Source organism: Phacochoerus africanus, chromosome 6 (assembly GCF_016906955.1).
Source record: "Phacochoerus africanus isolate WHEZ1 chromosome 6, ROS_Pafr_v1, whole genome shotgun sequence".
Lineage (NCBI taxonomy): Eukaryota > Metazoa > Chordata > Mammalia > Artiodactyla > Suidae > Phacochoerus > Phacochoerus africanus.
Window position 1 is genome coordinate 74,922,171 of NC_062549.1, and position 21,456 is coordinate 74,943,626.

The window sequence follows — 21,456 nt, forward strand, 5'->3', positions numbered from 1 at the left end:
CGGGCTGCTGTAACAAAACACCGCAGGCCGGGCAGCTTATGAACAACAGGCATCTATTCCCCACAGTTCTGGAGGCTGCACGTCCCAGAGAACACGGTGCCAGCTTGCTGTGTTCTGGTGAGGGCTCCCTTCCGGGTTTCACACTCCCACCGTGTCCCCACACAGTGCAGGAGGCAAGGGGTCTCCCTGGATCCACTTTCGTAAGGGCACTAACCCATTGGGGAGGGCCTCACCCTCAGGACTTCAGCCCATCCCAAAGGCCCTACCTCCTGATATCATCACACTGGGCACCAGGAGTTCAACGTGCGAATGTGTGGGGGGCGGCACACACAGTGAGAGACCACAGCATGGGGCTCTGGAAGAGAGACCATTGCAGAGAGGACACTCCTGTGCTCAGGAGGTGTGTGGTCCTGAGCAGCCAGGTGTGTGTCCGAACTTTGCAGAGTATTCAGAATTCACTAGGCTTTCTCAATCTGCACAGGGATGGAGCGACACTTAACAGGTTGGAGCATGAGCCTGAAGGTCTAATCAATGTAGGTGTCCTCCTTGTCCCTAGTGCCCGTGCTCTTACAGTCTCTACTTCACTCTTTGACTTTTTGTCTCTTCTTTTCTGCTATTAAAGGAAGACTTTCCCTGGTTTCTAGAGAATCATTCTAATATTCCACCTGATGCCTGTGTTCCCTGCAACATTCCTGTCCCCCCTCTTCCCATTGCTCCATTTATGACCCCACTGTGGTAAAGAAAGTCTGGGGTCTGACAGGAGAGCTGGGGTGGATCTGGGTTTGGCACCTGGCAAGCATCTATCACATGGCTGCCCTTTGCAGCCTTCACTGATGCTTGGACCCTCGTCTAAACTGCAAAGACTCTACACCCTCTCTGCAGGCACAGGACACCTGCAGCCCTGGGCTCCCGGGGCAAGGTGTCCACAGACAATGGCCTTCACTTTTCTGCTGGACTTTGTAGAAAAGCAATGCCTACATTGTCAATGAACTGACTTATAGTGCAATAGTCAATAGCAATGAGCAGCAACAGACTGCATGCACACATAGTAACCTACAGAATTTGTTCTTTCATTTGATTTTAAAAGACAGCATTAAAAAAAAAGATAGCATTTTAAATATGCCAAACAACATAATTGGCAATTTGATAGTTTAAATTATAATCAGTGGTGTCCTCTCTCACATAGAGACTCTCTTCATAATACATGTGTGTTAAATGCTCACAGACTGAATCTGTGTATCAGGGTATTTAGAGAGGGGACTATCCCTGTGTCTATTCTTCTAGAAGCCTATTCAACTTTTGTGAACAAGGAGGCTAAAGCGACTGACATCTCAGTTGTCCCCCCACTCCGCCCTCCACTGCTTTTTTAAAAAGGCAGCGAGTAAGCTCGGGGGCCTTGGCTCTGTCACACTGAGCGGCGGGTCTCCTTGGTGGCTGGCTCTCCCCAGTCCCGGGAGACCTGCTCAAGGTCAGCCAAGCCGGCTCCGAGGAGCCACCCCTGACGGACCTGGAGCAACCCGAGCTCTGAGTCATTCACTTGGCAAAGAGCTGATGTGGGAAAAGGCAGAAGTCAGAGAGGCTGGCGTGAACGGCAGATGGGTCATGGGCAAGGAACAGATCACTCGCTACGAGGGACCAGCTTCAGTAAAGAGAAGACATGAGATGGGAGGAAAGGCGCTGGGGAGCACTGGCAGGGACATGGGGTCAGGACCGTTCAACACACATGCAAATGAGCAAAGGAGCTTTTGCTCCCAGTAATTTCAAGCCCTCAGCAGTCACAGTAAAGGAACAAACCTCCATCCCCAGAGAGCTTTTGAGAAAGGCAACTTTCCAGGAGAAACTGACTTTATCAATGACTTAAGTTTGATTAAGATAACAAACAACTAAAAACAAGGGGGACATTGTAACTTACTTCCTGAAATTTCGATCATACGAATAACACAGAGAGACGGGTGACTCTGGTTCTTCGAAAGGTGACTTATATATACATTACACAGGAGGGTTCAGGTTCGAAGCCACAAAAACTCAAAGGGTTGACCAGAAGAACACTGCGTGGTCATTTTATGCCTTCATTTTCTTTTTGAGTTTCCTTAAAGAAGAGAGCGCTTTAAAAAAAAAAAGAGACCCATCTTGCACCCTGAAAACATAATACTCTTAAATGCACATACTGAGGAGCTGTGAAAAATGTTAATGGCAATAATAATGATACATATTCTTCATAAAGCGACATCTATCATTTATAAACTCAGAAAAGAACAATGTGTGAAGGAACTTTAAATGTGAAAATAGCCTAAAACAACTGAAAACATCTGGATCATAAGACAAAACCGTGCTATTCACAACAATCCTCAGAGCACTTTTTTTTTTTTTTGGTTTCTGTCCTATTTATGGAAAACTGATAGGAAAACAATTTAAAGTACCTTGCCCACAATGACCTGGCAGTATTTAAGAATTAGATCTGGGGGCCCAGATTTCGAGCTATAACCCAGGGGACATTGTGTTAATGAGTGACATGCCTGAATCCTTTCTAATCTTCCTGGAGCAGGACCTGGCTACATAATAGTACTGACAAAGCTCGAGATGATGCCTGTGAAGGTAACTCACCATCTTCTCAGGTGGTTCCTCCAGGGCAGCGGAGCGGGGGCGGCGGAGGGGGGGAGGGCCTGGTCCGGGGGTCCTCCACTTCTCCACGTCAACGCTGTCCCAGACCCTTTCTGCGGCTGTGTCATGGGACCTTGCCCAATTCCGTGGTGGCGTGTTTGTATTCTTATTTGCATATGGGAGACTGAGGCTCAGAGAGGTCAGGGCCAGTGGCAGGTTAGCAAGCAGTGGACCTGAAGTTGCACCGTGTCTACTCAACCCCCCACCCCAGTTTTTCCCAGCCACCAGCACCGCCAATTCCCCTGCTGTCAGGAGCCAGCTGGGTGGGCACAGCCGTCCCACAGCTGGGGAGGGGAGGGAGGGGCAGGGAGGGGTCCCGGGACTCATGACAAGAATCAAGAGGCCCCCGATTTCTAGGGCCTTTTTTAGTACTTCAAAGTCCCATGTTCCAGAAAAGCCCTCACTTGTGGGCGAACCCGGATGGGTAGGCTCCTAGAAGGAGCAGAGCAGGAAAGAGAGGCCCCATGGGAAACAAGACGCATTCAATCCACCTGTGCGCAGGTGCAATTCCACCACCTGGGGACCAGGGGTGGGAGATCTGAGTTCCCCCGGCCAACAGGAACCCAAGGCTTTCATCTTAGAGCTTCTCCCATGTGGTAAGGTAACCCAGTGACAAGCCTGATGAACTGCAGGGTGCATCACTGACACGTGCGGCTGGCTTTTTCTTTAATCTCTCTCTTTGCACAATTCCACCAGGCACAGGCCGAGTCTTCCTTGTCAGCCTAAGGTGGATGCTAAAGCTCCTGGAGCAATATCACCCCCCTAGCACAGTCCTGCCTGATGCAATAACAAGCCAACATAACATGCCCAGCATGCCATCCAGGGCTGGGCCGTTACACAGCGATGTGAGAAAAGAGGCCGGAGGAAGACACAATCAAGTTGCAGCGTGTGGTCACAGCACGTGGAGGGGGCACCAAGGCTAGGACTTGGTGACCTCCCAAAGGCTGTTGTGACCACTCTCCAGGTCCCTGCAGGCATGAGTTAATTCAATTTCCTGAACATTCCCAACCTCCTCCCTCAGCGACACGGAGCTCTCAGCACCCTGTCAGAGAGGAGGGGCCATCTGGACCTTGACCACCATCCATCCATCCACTTCCTCAGCTTCTTCGTGCGAAGATGGGTCCCACTATGGGATGTTTCCGGGCTCACCATCAAGAAGGAATCTGGGAGAGGCATGGATGAGGGACAGAGCACCCAGCAATGCCCTTGAGGGACACACTCCTGCCTATGTCCCCTGGCTGTCCTCCAACACCTTCCCCACCCTCTCAGTCTGCCCCTTGGCTGGCATTTAAGTCCTGCCCTCTCAACATGACCTCTCTTGGGAGGCCATCCTGCATAGATCTCTGTGTCCAAAACTCCTCGGGTGCTAGCTGCTGGCCACCGCTCCCCCCAGCAGGCCTCCCAGGAAACACCAGCTCATGCCCCAGGCACTGACAGAGCGCTTCCAGCTGGAACGTACAAATGTTCATTTTCTTACACTGTCTTCAAGTCTATGCATTTCTAAATACTACACAGGGGGATTACTAGTGAATACTACACCGCCCGTAAAAAACAACAAATCAGAGTTCCCGTCGTGGCTCAGTGGAAATGAATCTGACTAGCATCCTTGAGGATGCAGGTTCGATCCCTCGCCTTGCTCAGTGGCTTAAGGATCCGGCATTGCTGTGAGTTGTGGTGTAGGTCGCAGACTCGGCTTGGATCTGGTGTGGCTGTGGCTGAGGCTGTGGTGTAGGCCAGCGAGTAGAGCTCTGATTTGAACCCTAGCCTGGGAACCTCATATGCTTTGGGTGTGGCCCTAAAAAGACAAAAAAAAAAAACCACCCCAAAACCCCCAAAAACAACAACTCCTAGGAGAGACATAGAGAACACATCAAGGAAAGCTTTGGGGGAGTAAGTCATCGGTACTATTATTTTGGTCCTACAGGACCTTAAGGGTGGGATTTTATTTATTTATTTATTTGCCAGACAGCAAAATATCTGAAACCTCAGCCTCCTTGTCTTGGTGTCATAATGACACAGGTTTTCAGAGAGAATCGATACCTTCTGCTCAGAACGGATCAACGCAAAGCAATCCAAACCCACTTACTTGAGAGAGGAACGAATGCTGTACACACGGCAGGCCCAAGTTACAGGGAACTCTTCCTCTTTTAAAGTACTCTCTGCTGTAGGAAATCTCTAAAGGTAGAGGGAGAAAAGGATTGCTATTGCTTTTTTATTTGATAAAAGTAGTCAGGCTATTAAACATATACCACAGACAATGATCATTCTTTTTAAAAACTGGTCAATAAATTAAAAAAAAAAACATAATACACAGAAGTAAACCAACAGCTATTCGTTTTTACACACATATTTCGTTAAGGGGCTAAATGTTTTGACTGTTTTTGAAGGAGACACTTAACCACAGACAGTGACGATAAAGACAGAAGAATGTCAACACCACGTTGGGAGCAGTCACACAAACCGAGCTGGACAGGACATCACCTCCTCTGCAGCACTGCCACTCTGCAGGACGGAGTTGGGGGCTACGGAGGGTGTGACAGGTGAGGGTCCCAGAGGGCCTTGGGGTTTGTCTGGAACAGCCCCCACTTAAGACGAGGGCACAGAAGCCCACTCAGGAGAAGGGCTGGGCACAGAGTGGCCACCAGGGGAAGCCTTCACCTGCACTGCAACCTGCCGCGCCGGGAGCAGTCCTTCCTGCCTCCGCTCATTCACAAGTACGGACTGAGAACATCCTCTTTTTTGCTTTTTTCTTTTTAGGGCCGCACCTGTGGCATATGGAAGTTCCCAGGCTAGGGGCCGAACTGGAGCTGCCACCGCTGGCCTACGCCACAGCCACAGCCACGTGGGATCCAAGCTGCCTCTGTGATCTACACCACAGCTCCCGGCAATGTGGGATCCTTAACCCACTGAGCGGAGCCAGGGATCGAACTGGCATCCTCATGGATACTAGTTGGGTTCTTGACCTGCTGAGCCACAACGGGAACTCCCTGACTTAAATAAATAAAAGAGTCAGCTGCATAAATAAAAGAGTCGACAGGCATCTATCTAAGAGCAAGGATAATTTCTGGCAATGCAAGCAGTTCCAAGAGCAATCCCTAAATTCCTTAAAAGTACCACCATAATGAAGGTATGCTGTGATTCCTTCAAGATGCATTTTTAAATCACTGGAAAGACTTTAAAAATGTTTTCCCATCCCACGTGAGGTAAATCTATTGAAATAAAAACAGTTCCATGCGACAACTGAGTGTGTTCTGAGAAGGGTTAGGAGGAGGAAAGGACACGGCAGTTTCCCTTTGTGACATTTACTACAGATCACAAATAAGATGACAAAGGAGACAGTCAGCATAAGATACGACCCAGGCCTGTGGCTCAGAGTGACTTCCTGGACATTAAGAGCCATGCATGTGTCGCAAGAAAGTTCTGGATCAGACGCCACTGCCTTCCCACCTCGGCCCCCTTCTATGCTGGTCACCCTCTTCAGTATCCCCAAGCCCGGTGCCTCCTTTCTGCTCCCTGCACCCTGTCACCACTGACACCACTGTCCCTCTCCCGCAATCTACTGTTTCCTGCAGGGAGGGCAATGCCGTCTTCTCAGCACAGACGCCAGCATGTGAAAGGTGCCCGGCATTCTAGAATAAAATCATGAGAGAAAAACCAAACACATTTGGAGGAGGTCTAATATCTTCCCAGACATTTTTCCAGCCCAGGCAGGTTTGGGAGGGTCAACCCTGAAATACTTATTGATTGCCCACGACAGGCCTCCCTCAGTGCCTTTGACATCATAGACACCCAGGTGGCCAGCCAGAAAGCCACCTGCAGGTGCCACCCTGCAACTCTTCACCCTACGACCTGGACTGCCCGCTGCTCCTCCTCCCTGGTCTGACTCTCAGGCCCTGCTCAGCCCAGGTGCTTTAGGGCCTGCCACAGTCCTCATGGAATGACTTTTCATTTTTCAACAGATTATCACTTTTCCTGCTGTGAAAGCCCCTAGAAGAAAACGCTAAAAAGTATCACTTATGGCAGATAATGTTTTGTTTTTCATCTTGGCCATGCCTGTGGCATGTGGAAGTTCCTCAGCCAGGGATCGAACCTGCGCCATGGCAGCGACCCAAGCCACTGCAGGGACAACGCCAGACCCTTAACCCGCTGTGCTGTAAGAGAACTCCCAGATAATGTTTTCATACTCTAGTTCATGCTAATAGACCTATTTTTGATTGGTCAGAAATGTCATTCATCAATAATTATGCAATTAAAGGATAGGAGAGAACAAGAGATTAAAGTATGCAAGAAATTTATTTTTACTTTCTCATCTCAGAAATAGACTCCCCTTCATGCGGTTAAAAGGAAAGTGAAGATGTGAATCATCTGAAGATGAAACTGCAGATTTTGTTACTTTGCAAAAATATTAACATTTTATTGAGAGCTATCAGAAAAATCTTGCCTTGGTATAAGTTAAAAGGCCCTTCGGGACATCACAGTAAATTACTACACAATCATCACACACGGTTATGTTTACATTTACATTTTTAAGAAGTTCCTTCCAGACACAGAGTCTCAAGATGCAACCTCGACAATCAACCTGAGCAGAACTACTTCCTGTGGCTCCCATCACGTGGAGTCTAACGGGGACCCTTCGGGAGGGAGGGTCACACTGTTTGAGTTTGACAATAATTCACTTTTAAGGCAGCCGGCTTCTTAATTTAGGAGAGGTCTAATATCTTCCCAGACTGTTTGAGTTTGACAATAATTCACTTTTAAGGCAGCCGGCAGATAATTTAGGAAGTATTGCACGAGATGAAGAAAGGAAGAGGGAGCGGCAACTACGTGATTTCATCCATTCATCCTTCCCCAAGTCAGGGTCCAAAGAAAAGTGGCCACAGTGGGTATTTTCCACATCCCCACGGGAGCACGGAGCCCGGGGCACGTCAGGAAGAGAATGCAGAGGCCACAGGGGTCTGGGCAGGTGAGGAATTCGCCACCGCTATGATGCTACCAGGTGAAATGAGACCTGGGCGTGGTAGTCTGCTCACATGGGCCGGGGGCAGGAGGAAGTACGTCGTTGTCCCCCGCCCAGAGCCACCCTCTAGTGCCCTTTTCCCCAGCCAAGGCATCTCTAAACCAAGCCCCCAGGTTACAATGAACCACAGTTCAACTTTCTTATGACCAATGATGCCCGACCACAATAAATGACAAACTTTCACAAGATTCCTTGTCTTTGTCTCCAAACTACATCTGGGAGAAACAGGACACCCCAGGGAGGGAACTTGCAGGGGGTGGGGGGTGGGGGATGAGGAGGACGCAGTTTGCACTCTGAAGTTTTCCTTTACTGGAGAAGACACAGAACCCCCTTAGCCAGATTATAGTTTCAAGTCAAAGCAGTTATGTTAACCGCATTCTTCAATGGCAACGTCTGGCTTTTCAGGAGCGGGGACATGATTCCTGACGGCTCTCAGATATCAGCAGGGCTCGCCACGGATCGCAGACGCATGGTGGCAGCCAGCCAGCCGTGTGACTGGTGACTCAATACATAAGTTTCCGTGGTCTCCACCGTCTGATACGGGAAAGATACCCGTTTTCAGGTCTGAGGGCTAAAAGGTGGCCAGGAGCTCTCCCCGAATTAAATGGAACTCCAGGGGGCAGGTACCCTGCAAAGCAAAAGCTCGCGCTGCATTTGTCTGTGTTTCTTAAGGCTCAGCCTGGGCCATTTAAATATTTTCCCTTCAGAATGCAGCATCTTCATCACAGGATTTAAGATGATTTGCTGTCTGATTTGGAAAACAACCCAGGCGACCATTAGCAGAAACTGTACAGTGTTGCCAAACATTAGTCCAAGTGCTAAGAACCCCACCTTCCTGATTTCAACTCCCCCAAAACAACGTCCCTGTTAAACAAAGCCTGTGTCAGAAATTCTCTTTGGCACAGGCCAAACATACACCTTGGAGTGCTTCTGGCAGAACAGGAGAGGCTCTAACATTCTGTACGTGAGAAGGGCTTCGTGAAAACTACAGAAGGGGAAACAAAGAGAGCCTCCAAAATGAAGGCTGCACATATCTTTGAGGAAACAATAGGCATTACTTCTGCCGAGACCCTGCATTGACACCAGGAGGGCCACCGCTCTGTCCTAATTAAAGTGTGCTTCTTGCAGCTCTCCTCCATGGATAATTATCCCGGGGAGTCCGGACCCCACGCAAACAAAGTCAACCAGGCACTGAAACGCATCTCCAAAGACACCTCCACGGATGCAACACCGGGCTTTGCAAACAGCAGAGAACCAATAAGAGTCACTCCCTGGCACATGCACTCTGGAACCCAGGTACAAACAATATTCCTGCATGCAGAGGGAGGCTGCTTACCAGCCCAGCCTTCTCCAGGAGCACGCATTTTTCAGATGGAACGCTGGGGTACACGGGACAGTAACAAAAGCAAGATCAAATGAAACAGATGACATGATGAACACGCTTCATTTCATGCACGGCCGTGTTTTTCCTGCGAGATAAAGACTCAAAGTAATTACCATGAACTGAAACTTCTGCCCTGATGGCCTCTGGCAGCCGGCAGGCAGTGAACGCCCAGCTCTCGCCACAAAGCCGATCGCCTTCTCCTTGGTGCCTGATTCCTCCTGGAACGTTACCAGCGGCTCAGCACCTCCACCGTGTCCAGAACACAGCGGAGAATCTCTGTATCTGTGTCTCCGATGCAGCATAAAGAGTCCTGTGGAAACCTATCAAACTGGCGAGCAGCAGGGCCGGCAGCCAATGAGGAGCGGCTTGGGCAGGATCCGGCACATGCTCTCTGAGACGCAGGCAGGCACCAGCGTTTAGCAGGCTGCTAATCTAATTATAGCTAGTTTGCTAGCACAGAGCGGTGGAAGCCAGGCACAGGGGCAAATGAAATTTTAATAAATGAAGCCCCGCAGACTAAGTCATCTTGATTTCCTTTCATTTTAAGGATGAATGTGTCCTCTTATAAACCAGAAGTGATTTTTAAAGTGCATTCTTGTTTTTCCTCCCATCTAGAGAAACAAAGCGTGGTCAAATCAATGTCTGGTAGGATCAGCTTCCTCCAACTTAACAGATTCCAAGGAATACGAAAAAGAATGTACACATAACGTGTAACTGAATCACTCTGCTATACAGTAGGAATTGATATAGGGTTGTAAATCAACCAGACTTCAATAAAATAAATTTAAAATAACTTAAGCGACTCTAGCACTGAGGAACACGTCGTCAATAGCAGGACGATATCAGTGGCAGTACTGTAAAATCTCACTTTATTTACCCTGTTAGCAATTTGCCACTGATGTGTCCTAAAGTGCTAATGAGTCTCTCGATATAGTTTGAAATACCATGTAAATTTCCATCCATCGTGGAAATGTACTAATCAAGGTGTTAAAAATCATCATCTCGACTACAGGGGTGAACGATAACTCAGAAGTACAGGAGGTGGAAAAGGAATATCAGAAGTCCCTGAAAAGGAGAAGTGAAGGAAATCTGCCTATGGCTCAAATTAATGGTAAATTGAGTTCTTGAAGCCAAATCCAGTGAGAGGCACATTCCCACAGCCAGGTGCCAGGATTAGCTGCTCCCTCCTGTGTGACCTGGGGCCAGTGACTAGACTTCTCTGAGTCTCCGAGGCCATAGTGGGGACCACCCTGCAGCATCACGGCTAGTGAGCAGGGGCCTGGCATGGAGTGAGTTCTCAATTAAGCTATTATTCATAGCAGCAGTCTTTTCTCAACACCGCAGTGTCTCCCGTCTTTTCTGGCAGCAGATTTCTCAAAACAAAACAAAACAAAACCAAAAAACCTACCTGAACTTCTCCAGTTTCTACTACTTTGTCAGAAACACCATCTAGAAGTAACTGATGGTGACAGGCCACTAGCAGGCTTGACTAATCAACAGAACCATTGCAGGTACTCACGTAGTGACAAAGAGTATTTCTCCTTCTCTTTGGATCTGTATTAGTCACTAATTTCAGCTGATATCATATAAACTGGTCCCAAAAGGAATTTTTAGGAAATCGGGGTTTATAATTGCATTTCATTAATGATATGCAATATAGAATACACGCTATGGAACATTTGAAAAAGTGTTTTCTGTGCAACATAAACTGGGGAGAGTCGGTAATGTGGAGCTTGATTAGATTTAAAATGACACATTTATGTGAAAAGGGGAGAAAGGTCAGCTAGTCAAATGCAACTTTTGTCCCTGCAGCCTGTGTATCTATTTGTTTTCCCCTGAAGTCATTTGTGTTTTACAAGATTAACCGTCTTTCAATGATATTAATCGAATCTGTGAATTTGTTACACTTGTTTTCTGTAATTCTCCCAAACTGGCATGTTCTACCAGTCAAGTTCCAATCCAAGGGTAGCATGCAAACTTCTCCTTTCTGGAGTTTCGCTGTGCTCTGACTTTTCTTTGAACACCTTGACAGAAAGCTGACATGCTCAAGAGGCATCATGATTCGCTCTGAAGAACCCTATTCCCAGGGATTAACTCGTAACTATGGAAAAGAATGCTGACTAAGGGGCAGTCTTCGTCCCTCCATCCCTGTGTGCCAGACTGTACGGGAAATCAACTCAGGAAGAGACTGACGCGGCCCATAAACACCAGGGGCAAGTGAGACACTCATGGTCTAAATACCCAAGAGTGAAAAACTGGGTAAAAATGTAGACACAGACACCAACTGTGAGAAAATACAATGGAGACAAATTTCCTAAAATGACTGTCACCTGTGCTACCTTGAGGCAGCGTCCACACGGACCACCAAAGCACAACCACCACTACAGGAGTGAAAACTCCACGAGGAATGGGCTTCAGTGATTTGGCCTAGGGCACAGCTCCCTGGAGGCTGCCAGGATACTGCCTGGTAACACGTGCTGGCTCTCATCTAAGAAACGCCAGCAGCTCTGTCTTCTTCATGGCTGCTAGATCCAAAAGGGGGCACTTTTAAAAAGCTGTTTGATTAATTTGTCTCATGCCTGTTTTGTGTAAGATGTTAAACAGACACTTTGTAAGAGAAAAGAAGCAAGGATCCTTTCTTGGGTCTTATCTTTCAACATGTCAGGAGCTCACAGATTAGTGGGAAAAGGAGTAACAGTTAATTGCCCATCTTATTGCTACTCTGCTGGTGAAGCCTCGATTTTTTTGAAACAAAAATTTACTGGAGTATAGTTGGCTTAGAGTGATGTATTAGTTCCAGGTGTACAGCAAAGTGAATCAGTTATATGTATCCATTCTTTTTCCCCATATAGGTTATTACAAACTATTGAGTAGATTTCCCTGTGCTATACAGTAGGTTCTTGTTATCATCTGTTTTATACAGTCATGTCTGCATGTTTTTCCCATCCTCCTAATTCCTCTCTCCCCCCAACTCCACCAACGATTTCCCCTACGGTAACCATAAGATTGGTTTTGAAATCTGTGTGTTTATTTCTGTTCTATGGATGTTCTTCTGAATCATTTTTTATTAGATCTCACATCTAAGAGTTATCATATGATGTTTGTCTTTCGCTGCCTGACTTACTTCACTCAGTATGATAATCTCTAGGTCCATTCACGCTGCTGCAAATGGCATCATTTAATTCTTGTTTATGGCTGAGTAGTATTCCATTGCATACACATACATCTTCTTTATCTGTTCCTCTGTCAGTGGACATTTAGGATGCTTCAATGTGAGCCTCAATTTTTTTTTTTTAGGGCTGCACCTGCAGCATATGGAAGTTCCTATGGGTCAAACTGGAGCTGCAGCTGCCAGTTTATGCCACAGCCACAGCAAATGCAGGATCTGAGCCACACCTGCAACCTACGCCACAGCTCACGGCAATGCCAGATCCTTAACCTCCTGAGCAAGGGCAGGGATCAAACCTGCATCCTCATGGATACTAGTTGGATTCTTAAGCCACTGAGCCATGATGGGAACTCCGAGCCTCAGTATTTTTGTAATCTTAGGCATAAGAACTTTTGTCTTTGAACTTCAGTCATCACAGCCCTGATTCTGAAAAATCATGCATTCACTCAATGAAGAGTTTGCGGCACCTACTCTGTGTAAGGACCATGCTGGACACTGAGGCCACTGCTGGGAGGAGACAGAGTCCCTTCTTCTCTGTGGTGTTTCTATTCTAAAGAGGGGGTACAGTGAGTGATGCATCGTGATGATGGCCAACTGCTATGAAAGCACTTGAGTTGGGGTGGGGTGTCCGGTCTGCAGCTGGAGGATGCTTTGGGCTGGAGGCTGGGTGGGGGACCCACAAGGTCCACAGCAAGGGCTGTGAGGTCCGGAGAGGAGGGGCTGGGGACCAGCTGCAAACAGCACACTTGGGAGGAGTGTGGTCTTAGTCTCTGGAGACCTGTCGGCCAATCCATTCCTTCCAGCTCCCCTTCTTTTGGCTGCACGGGATGAGGAGGAGCTGACGGTCACCCAGAAATGTCTACCTCACTGGACGGGTTTCCTCGAGTTCCGTGTTGATTCTCCATCCTCAGAGGACCAGAGAGGAGAGCCTGTGTATCAGGAATGTTACAGCTTTCTTCTCTCGGAGGAGAAATCGAGGTTCATGTCCTAAAAATGGTTCTGTCTAAGCTCAGGGCTCCAACATAACTTCAGACTGGTCAGAACATTCCAACCAGAACTGGCTCTGTTTCAGTTGTTCACAAACTCCACCTGCTGCAGGGGACTCAGGGGGGCTGTGTCCGCTCCGAGGTCACCAGGGCTGAGGTTCCTCCTGCGGGGTCGAGGGGAACTCCAGCCTGCTCTCCTCCCCCAGCTCGGCTGAGGCAGGAGGGAGGGAGCAGCAGTCTAGGGTGGTCCAGGACAAGCCACAGACCCCAGCCCATGTAAAGAGGGGGGTGCTGGCGAGTGTTGAAACAGACAGCTCGTGGCATTTTCACCATGACATTTCAGGCCACCTTCGGGAAGTCGCTGCATGTGGAACTGGGCAGAGATGCCAACACTCAGCTCCCCAGCTCACTCGAGGGGCTCCCCTTCCAAGGATGAGGCTGTGACTGTGCCTTTTGGCCACCGGTACAGGACAATTGGTGAGAAAGCACCTGGGTGTCTGGAGTCCATCCTTCTCTGTCCATAACACCCACACATTCCATCCGCTTCTCTTTGCTTTTTTCTTTCTCTTGCTTTCTTTCTCTCTCGCTCTTTCTCTCTCTCTCTTTTATTTATTTATTTATTTATTTATTTATTTATTTATTTATTTATTTTATTTTAGGGCCTCACCCACAGCACATGGAAGCTAGGGGTTGAATCAGAACTGTAGCTGCCGGTCTACACCACAGCCACAGCAACACAGATGGAGCTGCATCTGTGACCTACACCACACCTCATGCCAATGCCAGATCCTTAACCCGCTGAGCAAGGCCAGGCTTGAAGCCATGTCCTCATGGATACCAGTCAGGTTCTTAACCTTCTGAGCCACAATGGCAACTCCTTTCTCTATTTATTTATTTATTTATTTATTTATTTATTAGTCTTTTTGCTATTTCTTGGGCCGCTCCTGCGGCATATGGAGGTTCCCAGGCTAGGGGTCTAATAAGAGCTGTAGCCACCGGCCTACGCCAGAGCCACAGCAACGCGGGATCCGAGCCATGTCTGCAACCTATACCACAGCTCACGGCAACGCCGGATCCCCAACCCACTGAGCAAGGCCAGGGACTGAACCCGCAACCCTACCGTTCCCAGTCGGACTCATCAACCACTGCGCCACAAATGGGAACTCCCTTTCTCTTTTTAAAAAGGATGTGGCATATGGGTGCTTGAGGCTGCTGGGCCATGGCTGGGCTGGGAGAGGCTGAGTCCGGCTCCTCTGTGGGCAGGTGTAGTCCTCGGCCCCCTCCCCCTTCAGATACTGAGCTGCTCATCCCAACCCATTTATCAGGACTTGTCCCCACAGCCTGAACTAGTGGCGGGGGTGGGGGAGGTGGGCACAGTGATGTGAGTCTGTGCATCATTCTGGGACTTCCGGGCAGCCGTGTGGACCATCATCTAGCCTGGCTGCGGGGCTGCGTGAGCCTCTCTGTGGGGCTCGGCATATCATCCAGGGTGCATCGTGGAGCATCTTCTCAGAAAGGCCCACACCTTCGCCCTTTCTTCTAATGATTCACATTTCCTAGACCTGGAGAAGTGAGAGCGAAGGGCAGGAGGCAATGAGACCTAAAGACTTAGGTATCTGGTGGCAGGCCAGCTCCAGCTCAGGCGACACTAGGTCACGAGGCTAGCTGGCAGCTGCTTCCGGGTAAGGTGCAGAAGCTCTGGGGACCTGTCCGATCGCCTGAAACACACCCTTCTATCTCCAAGCTGATGAGCCGGCAGCTCATACCCCATCAGGGAGGGACTTCCCAGGACTACAGCCCTGGCACAGTGGCCAGCACAAGTCAGTGGCTCGGGATGCAATGCCTGGCCTGAGGGTCTCCCAGGGCCCCGCCCCCATTTCCCTGGGCCACTCTCCTGCCACATCTCTCTGTTACAGACACACGGGGCCCCAGGTGGTCACAGCCTCCGGGGCCCTTTGTCAGTCTCAATGAGGGCGGTACTTTGGACTTTGAAATGACTTTATCAGGGTCAGTACTGCACCAGGACTAGCCCAGCGGGCCTGTTTAACTGAGGATGTGACTGCCTTCTCAGGCCTCGAAGCAAGAAGTCACAGGGTGGAAGAAGAGAAGAATTTCTTATGTCTGAGATGAGCTCAAGAGTCACACAGCCAAAATGTCCTTTTGCCGTGCCTCTGACCCTTCCCCTAGGCTCTAGCACCCAGGAAATTCCAAGTGCCTACAGCCTTAGCAGGCCATGGAGGTCTGCTAGCCCCCAAACCTCCTCACTGCTAAACGGACCCAGCCAGCCCCTGCCCTACACAAAACCAGGCCCCCTTCTTATGCAGAGATAACTTTTTGTAAGAAACACAAAGATTCCTGTCCTGGAGGCGAGCTCTTGAACCTGCCAAGTTCAAGCATAACATGACCCAAATGAAGAAGATCCCACAGAGGGGCCTCTGTGCAGGCTGACAGGATGAAGGAAAGAGGCCTGTGGCAGGGTGAAAAGGACTGTCCCCTGAAAAGCTGCTAAGGCTGAAAGATTACGGTAACATAAGATTTACTCCATAAATCTTGAAGTTTCCTAGTGGTACAGTGGGTTAAGGATCCAGCGTCAATGCTGTCGCACAGGTTTGGTCCCTGACCCGGGACCTTCTGCGTGCCATGGATGTGGCTAATTTTTTTTTTTTCCATGTTCTGAGGGCTGCACCCATGGCATATGGAAGTTCCCAGGCTAGGGGTCTAATCAGAGCTATAGCCACTAGCCTACACCACAGCCACAGCAATGCCAGATCAGATCCGCGTCTGTGACCTACACCACAGCTCACGGCAATGCCAGATCCTTAACCCACTGAGCGAGGCCAAGGATCGAACCTGCAACCTCATGGTTCCTAGTCGGATTCGTTTCCACTGAGCCACGACAGGAACTCCCCCAAAATTAATTAATTTGTTTAAAAAAACTGAAATCTTGATGCAAAAAGCACACTTACATGCCTTATAAACAATCAGATGAAAAAAATCTTCATTAAGATAGTTGTCTCTTAATGACGTTTAACTGGCACTTATTTATGCTCCGATCATTCGCTGAACGCTGTGCTCGGATAGGGATACGGTCCTCCCAGAGCAGGGAAGGGGATGAGGGAACAGTGCCAATCACACCTGGACTGAATTCTCACACTGACGAGAAACTTCGCATACACCTTCTGCGTTGAGATGCCCTCAAATGCTGTCAGGGACAGGAGCTCACTGTTCCTCTCATTTCAGAGATGAGGAAACTGGCCCAGGGCTGTTACCGATCTGCTCAAGACGCCAGAGGCAGTTCATTCCTACTTTGCACCTCTTCTCACTACTGTTTGTTCCTACACATAAAAGATGAATTACTATAACCTATGGGTATAAAACTAGACATGGTCAAAAATTATCAAATAATCTGATATATAATAAGTACTACAATCTAATAATCAGATATGATAATAATACTTAGACATTATTATCTAATAAGAGCCATGAATTCGGTGGCAGAAGTTGTGCTGAGCTTATCAGCTCCCTCTGTTCCCCAATTCCACTGTGTTTTCTAAATGCTGGCATAAACATGTTTATGTCATCAATAATCTCTGTATCACCAAAAGGACCCAGGACTAGACTCTCTCTATTGACTGTGGGAATAATTCTTAAAAACCTCAAATTACAGTAAGTAGATTGATGTCCTAAATTTCAGCTCTGTCTCCTAAAGTGGAGTGTCTACACGGGTCGGTTACATGAAGTTTCCTAGAGTTCTCAGAGGTTCTGTAAAGGATCAGCACCAGTTCTGGAATGGAATGCTACACGTACCGTGCAAAACTGAGGCGGATAATCTTGCACGGGTAAGCCACGCTGCTATTTTAGACAAACGCTCCATGGAAGAACTTCAAGTATGCACGGCATGAATGTTCCTAATTAAGTTTGACAGCATTAACTTGGAAAGATTAGGCTTTCATGCAAGCAACTATGTAACCACGGAACACAATTTGGTATGATATTCGTCTAAGATCTTTCTGGAACTCGTAAAGTCAGTAGAAGCCAAAGGATAGCTGTTTTGAAAAGGGTCCTATCAGAACTTGGGAGGTTATATCCTGAAGGACACTCCCTGGGAGAGGTTATCTTGCTGGAACAATATTTTCATGTACTTTTCACCTTCTACTCCGTTATTTTTTATCCCAATCTAGCCATCTTCTAGCTGGTAACCTTGGGTAAATTACTTAACTTCCTCATGCTTGAATTTTCTCATCTCCACCATGATGACGGCATGTAATGAAATGAGTTAACACAGACAGAAAGTTTTAGGGAGTGCCCAGCCTTTGTAAATATCATCGAAGTTCTCCCCACTTGGCAAAATGAAAACATCCTGGCCAAAGAATATTAATGTAATTAGAAAAACTAACCCTCTCTAGAAAAAGAACTAGATAATAAAAATAAATAACCATCATGCCCTGAGTGCAACCCAGACGGGAAATGTTAAGAGTCTGTTAATAACATCTAAAAATTTTGAAACTTTTTTCTGGGGCAATGTGGCAAAAACTTCCTGAAAATTTTACAAGTGTGTATACTTTTACTCGGACCACTCACTTTGGGAAAGCATTCTAAGGAAACAGCTGGGATCATGTGCTAAATTAGAAGTGATTAAGGGTATGCGCAAAAGAAAAAAAAGTAAGGAATTTATCATAGTATCCTCTAGAGAGCAAAAAGAAAAGAAAAAGAAAATCTTATTCAACAACAGCCATTACACAAATGATGAAGTAAAAATAAAATTAATGGAACAGTAGGCAGCTATTCAAATGATATTACAGAGGAGTATTTATTAAATGGAAATGCACCTGAATATTGAGTGAGAGTCACAAATCGATGTATGTTATGATTCTGTTTTTGTTAAAATCATCTCTGTGTAAATATGCATGTATCTATATAACTATTTATGGAGAAAAAGTCTAAACACAAATATCTCTAGGTGAATTTTATCTCCGCCTGGTTAATTTGTCTGAAATGTGTTTTTCTACAATGCTATGACTACTGTTGACCATAAAGTTTAAATTAAAGCTTGGCATTTTCCCCACTCCCATCCAAGGAAAAGAAAAAAACTATGGGTAGCAAGTTTTGAACAAGTGACCATTCTAAAGTTTCAGGCGTGTAGGTTCCTGGCCATCGGCTCTGGCCTCTAGGCACCTGACATGCTGCAGCTCCACTAACTAACCAGCGAGTAAGTTGCAGCCTCAGCAAACGTGATTCTGATGTGCTAATCATTCTGGCGGTAAGTCAAACCATCAGGGTGGGAACTGAAAGTTCAGCCTGGATTGTCAGTCAATCTGCTGATGATTTTGAGGCATCAGAGCCTCTGTTGGCACTGAGGCAAGTTCTGGCTGCTAAGTACGACTGAGATATTCATTTCCTTGGTTATCTGGATAATTCACTCCTTTTATCTAATGGTGCTCCTACACCCTTCAAAGATACGTCCAGGCTCAAATGCTTGGAAAGAAGCCAATAAGTTTAAGTGATGGAAACAGAGGAAAATATTCTTTGAATATAAAGTTAGAAACATTAGCATGATTAAAGACTGAGTGGGAACTTGGCAAGTTTCAGAAGCCTTTGGGTTGTTAGCATTCTAGTGGGAAGCAGGCTTAAAATCAGGTAAAGCGAAGCAATCACCTTCCAGGGTATCTGCTTCTACCGCCTCTATTTTTACTCTCGGTTTAAAAAGTCTCGCAAGTCACTGCTCAGTATCATTAACAGATAATGGTTCCCAGGTTTTGTTAGAAAGATATTTCTCCATTTATATGTGTATATTTTAAAGGTAATTTTATTATGTCTAGGGAGCAATTTTTAAAGCTATACAATAGAAATTAATGGGCAAATGGGATCTGTTTAACAGAAATTTGCCTTGTAGCAAACTGAGCTCTATTCCGTCTGTACTGTTAAGTGCGTACTTACGTGTAAAGCCAAGATTTTTTTTCCTTAGCGAAAAGAATCACCCCCTCCCCAGTTTCTTTTCTGAATGTCAAATTTTCATCAATGGTGACTAGTTTTCTGATCTCGATTTCCAGCATTTCTCCCGCCTCTATTTTCACATGTAGAGATCTTTTTCTATATTTTCTTTTACAGCCAAGAAAACCATTTTTCATCATGTAATCCCATTCAAGGCAGGGCCGATAATTAGAGAAGCCTTTTCACTGAACAAGGGTAATTCTCCTGGAAAGTTTACCACTCAGCGATTTGGGCAGAAAACACACTGTGTCCTTCAAGAATGAGGAAGAAGTTACTGGAGGAGAAAGAATCCAATATGAACATCTGAACAGCTTCTAAATAAAGACAAAAATCTGTGTCACTTATTCGAGGTTCCTTCTTGGGTTAACCATGTATACTATACAGACGCAAGAAAGAAAAAAGTCGTTCCTCCAAAGGGCACTGAGACAGTTTGTAAATCGCTGGTGCTATTTGAAAGTCATTTCTGCAGATATGGGTTCGCTCCACGCAGGGCACCTTTCTGAGGCCCATATCAGTGTATCAGGGGGAACAAGCACACGGAAACGATAAGCCTCACTGAATATTACTTTCCTCATGTGTGTGTTATTAGCTTTGATACTGGAAGGGATTTGAAGGACATGAATTCACCTTAAAGGAAACTTTCTTGGGCTTCTCTTTTACTTTATTTTCCAAGTCAGATTACAAGCTCATTTAAATTTCAAGTATTCGATTACACTCCTCCTGAATGACTGCTCCAGATCTTTGCCAAGTCAGTGCTCCCATTCAGGGCAGAGCTATTTTAATTCCATCACAGGCAGGTCTCCTAATGAAGAGGAGAGTTGAAATTCCTCTTATGTGGAAGAGCGCAGGGTGAATGTTTTTTATTACAAAGTCTAAGTCTAGCCTACACAAGTGGTTTTTGGTACTAAATTATACAGGAGGCTTTTACATTAATATCGCAGACATATTCTGCCATGGGAAGAAAATAGCATGAAGCACCTGACAGGTGAGTGCAAAGGCACTGCAGGAGTCGACGGCAGTGGAGGGAGGCACCCACCTGGTTTCATGATGGTCTTTGTACCTTTTATAGACTAAAGCTTTTGAAATTGTAATCACCTTCCTCCCAAAAGCAAGCATAATCTTCACATCCGTTTTTAGTATTGCTTAAGATCAAAAATAATTTGAATATGTGATGTATGTCAGTACCAGGCTTTAAAAAGATAGTACCTGGTGTTCCATTATCCTCAAATGGGGGGTGGGGGAGAAGTGGGTGGTTCAGGGTTAATTGCATTTTGTCTACAATGGGCCCAGCTCACCCACATATGAGAGCAGGGCTCCTGGCTTCTCTGGGGGAAACAAACAGGAAATCTTACAGGCCTTGGTCCTCCATCAGTGGCAATAGGTGGTCCATGTGAGGGGAATTAATACTCCACCCCCTTGAGAGGCTCCTGTGAAAGCCAGGGTCCCCCATAGAGAAGCAAGGACTTCCTGCTCCAAAACCTAGCCTGGGTCGGGCCAGGGGAGGAGGAGAGAGAAGAAAAGTCTTTTGATTTTTAACTACAACTTTTCTTAAAATGTCCTCATTTTCAGCCATAGCATCTACACAGAATTTTTTCTATTATTTTTTCCCGCTCGAAAAATAACTGAATTTCTGTCCTCCCTAGAAAGGCTGAGGCTGTGTGTTTTCTGGGAGGATGAAAACAACATCTGCTGGCCACCAAGAGAAAGCAGTCCTAAAGCACTGTTGGAACTTCCATATGCCTCAGGTGCAGGCCTAAAAAGACAAAAAAAAAAAAAAAAAAGAAAAGAAGAAGAAGAAACAAGTTAGATTAATGAAGCAGAGATTAGAAAGGGATCCATAGACATGCAACCAATCTTTGACACAGGAACCCAACATTCAATGAAGAATGAAAAAGCCCTTTCAACAAATGATGATGGAACCACTGGATACCCATTTGAAAAAAGAAAGAATAAACTCTGACTCCTACCTCACACCAAACATAACAACCTGAGACAGATCAGAGACCTAAGAGTTAAAAACTAAAACTATGATGCTTCTAGACAAAAACAGGGGAGAAAATTTTTGCAACTCTGGGGTATGTAAAAATTGCCTAGAATCACAAAAAATACTAACTGTAAAACAAAAAACTGACAAAATGGTCTCTAAGACAGCTTGTAACTTCTGCTCATCAAGAAAGCAAAGAAAATGAAAAGGCAAACCACTAAATGGGAGAAAATCTATCCTACATGAAAAAGAACTTTTAGACAG

General features: G+C 46.6%; 1 protein-coding gene across 5 annotated transcripts in view; it reads right to left on the minus strand.

Moving 5' to 3' along the window:
- The window catches only part of FAM110B (family with sequence similarity 110 member B), a 133,465-nt gene that overhangs the window by 54,242 nt on the left and 57,767 nt on the right, over positions 1 to 21,456 (minus strand). Inside the window, exons 4-5 of one of the 5 annotated variants that reach the window (XM_047783890.1) lie at positions 9,015 to 9,147; positions 4,748 to 4,836 (exon numbers count right to left, since the gene is read on the minus strand). The exons of 1 other annotated variant lie outside the window; for it this stretch is intronic. The gene's annotated coding sequence lies outside the window, so the exon portion shown is untranslated. Of the gene's footprint in view, positions 1 to 4,747; positions 4,837 to 9,014; positions 9,148 to 9,175; positions 9,464 to 21,456 lie in introns of those variants that run through there. 3 more of the 5 variants (XM_047783889.1, XM_047783892.1, XM_047783888.1) reach the window with 3 other exon arrangements.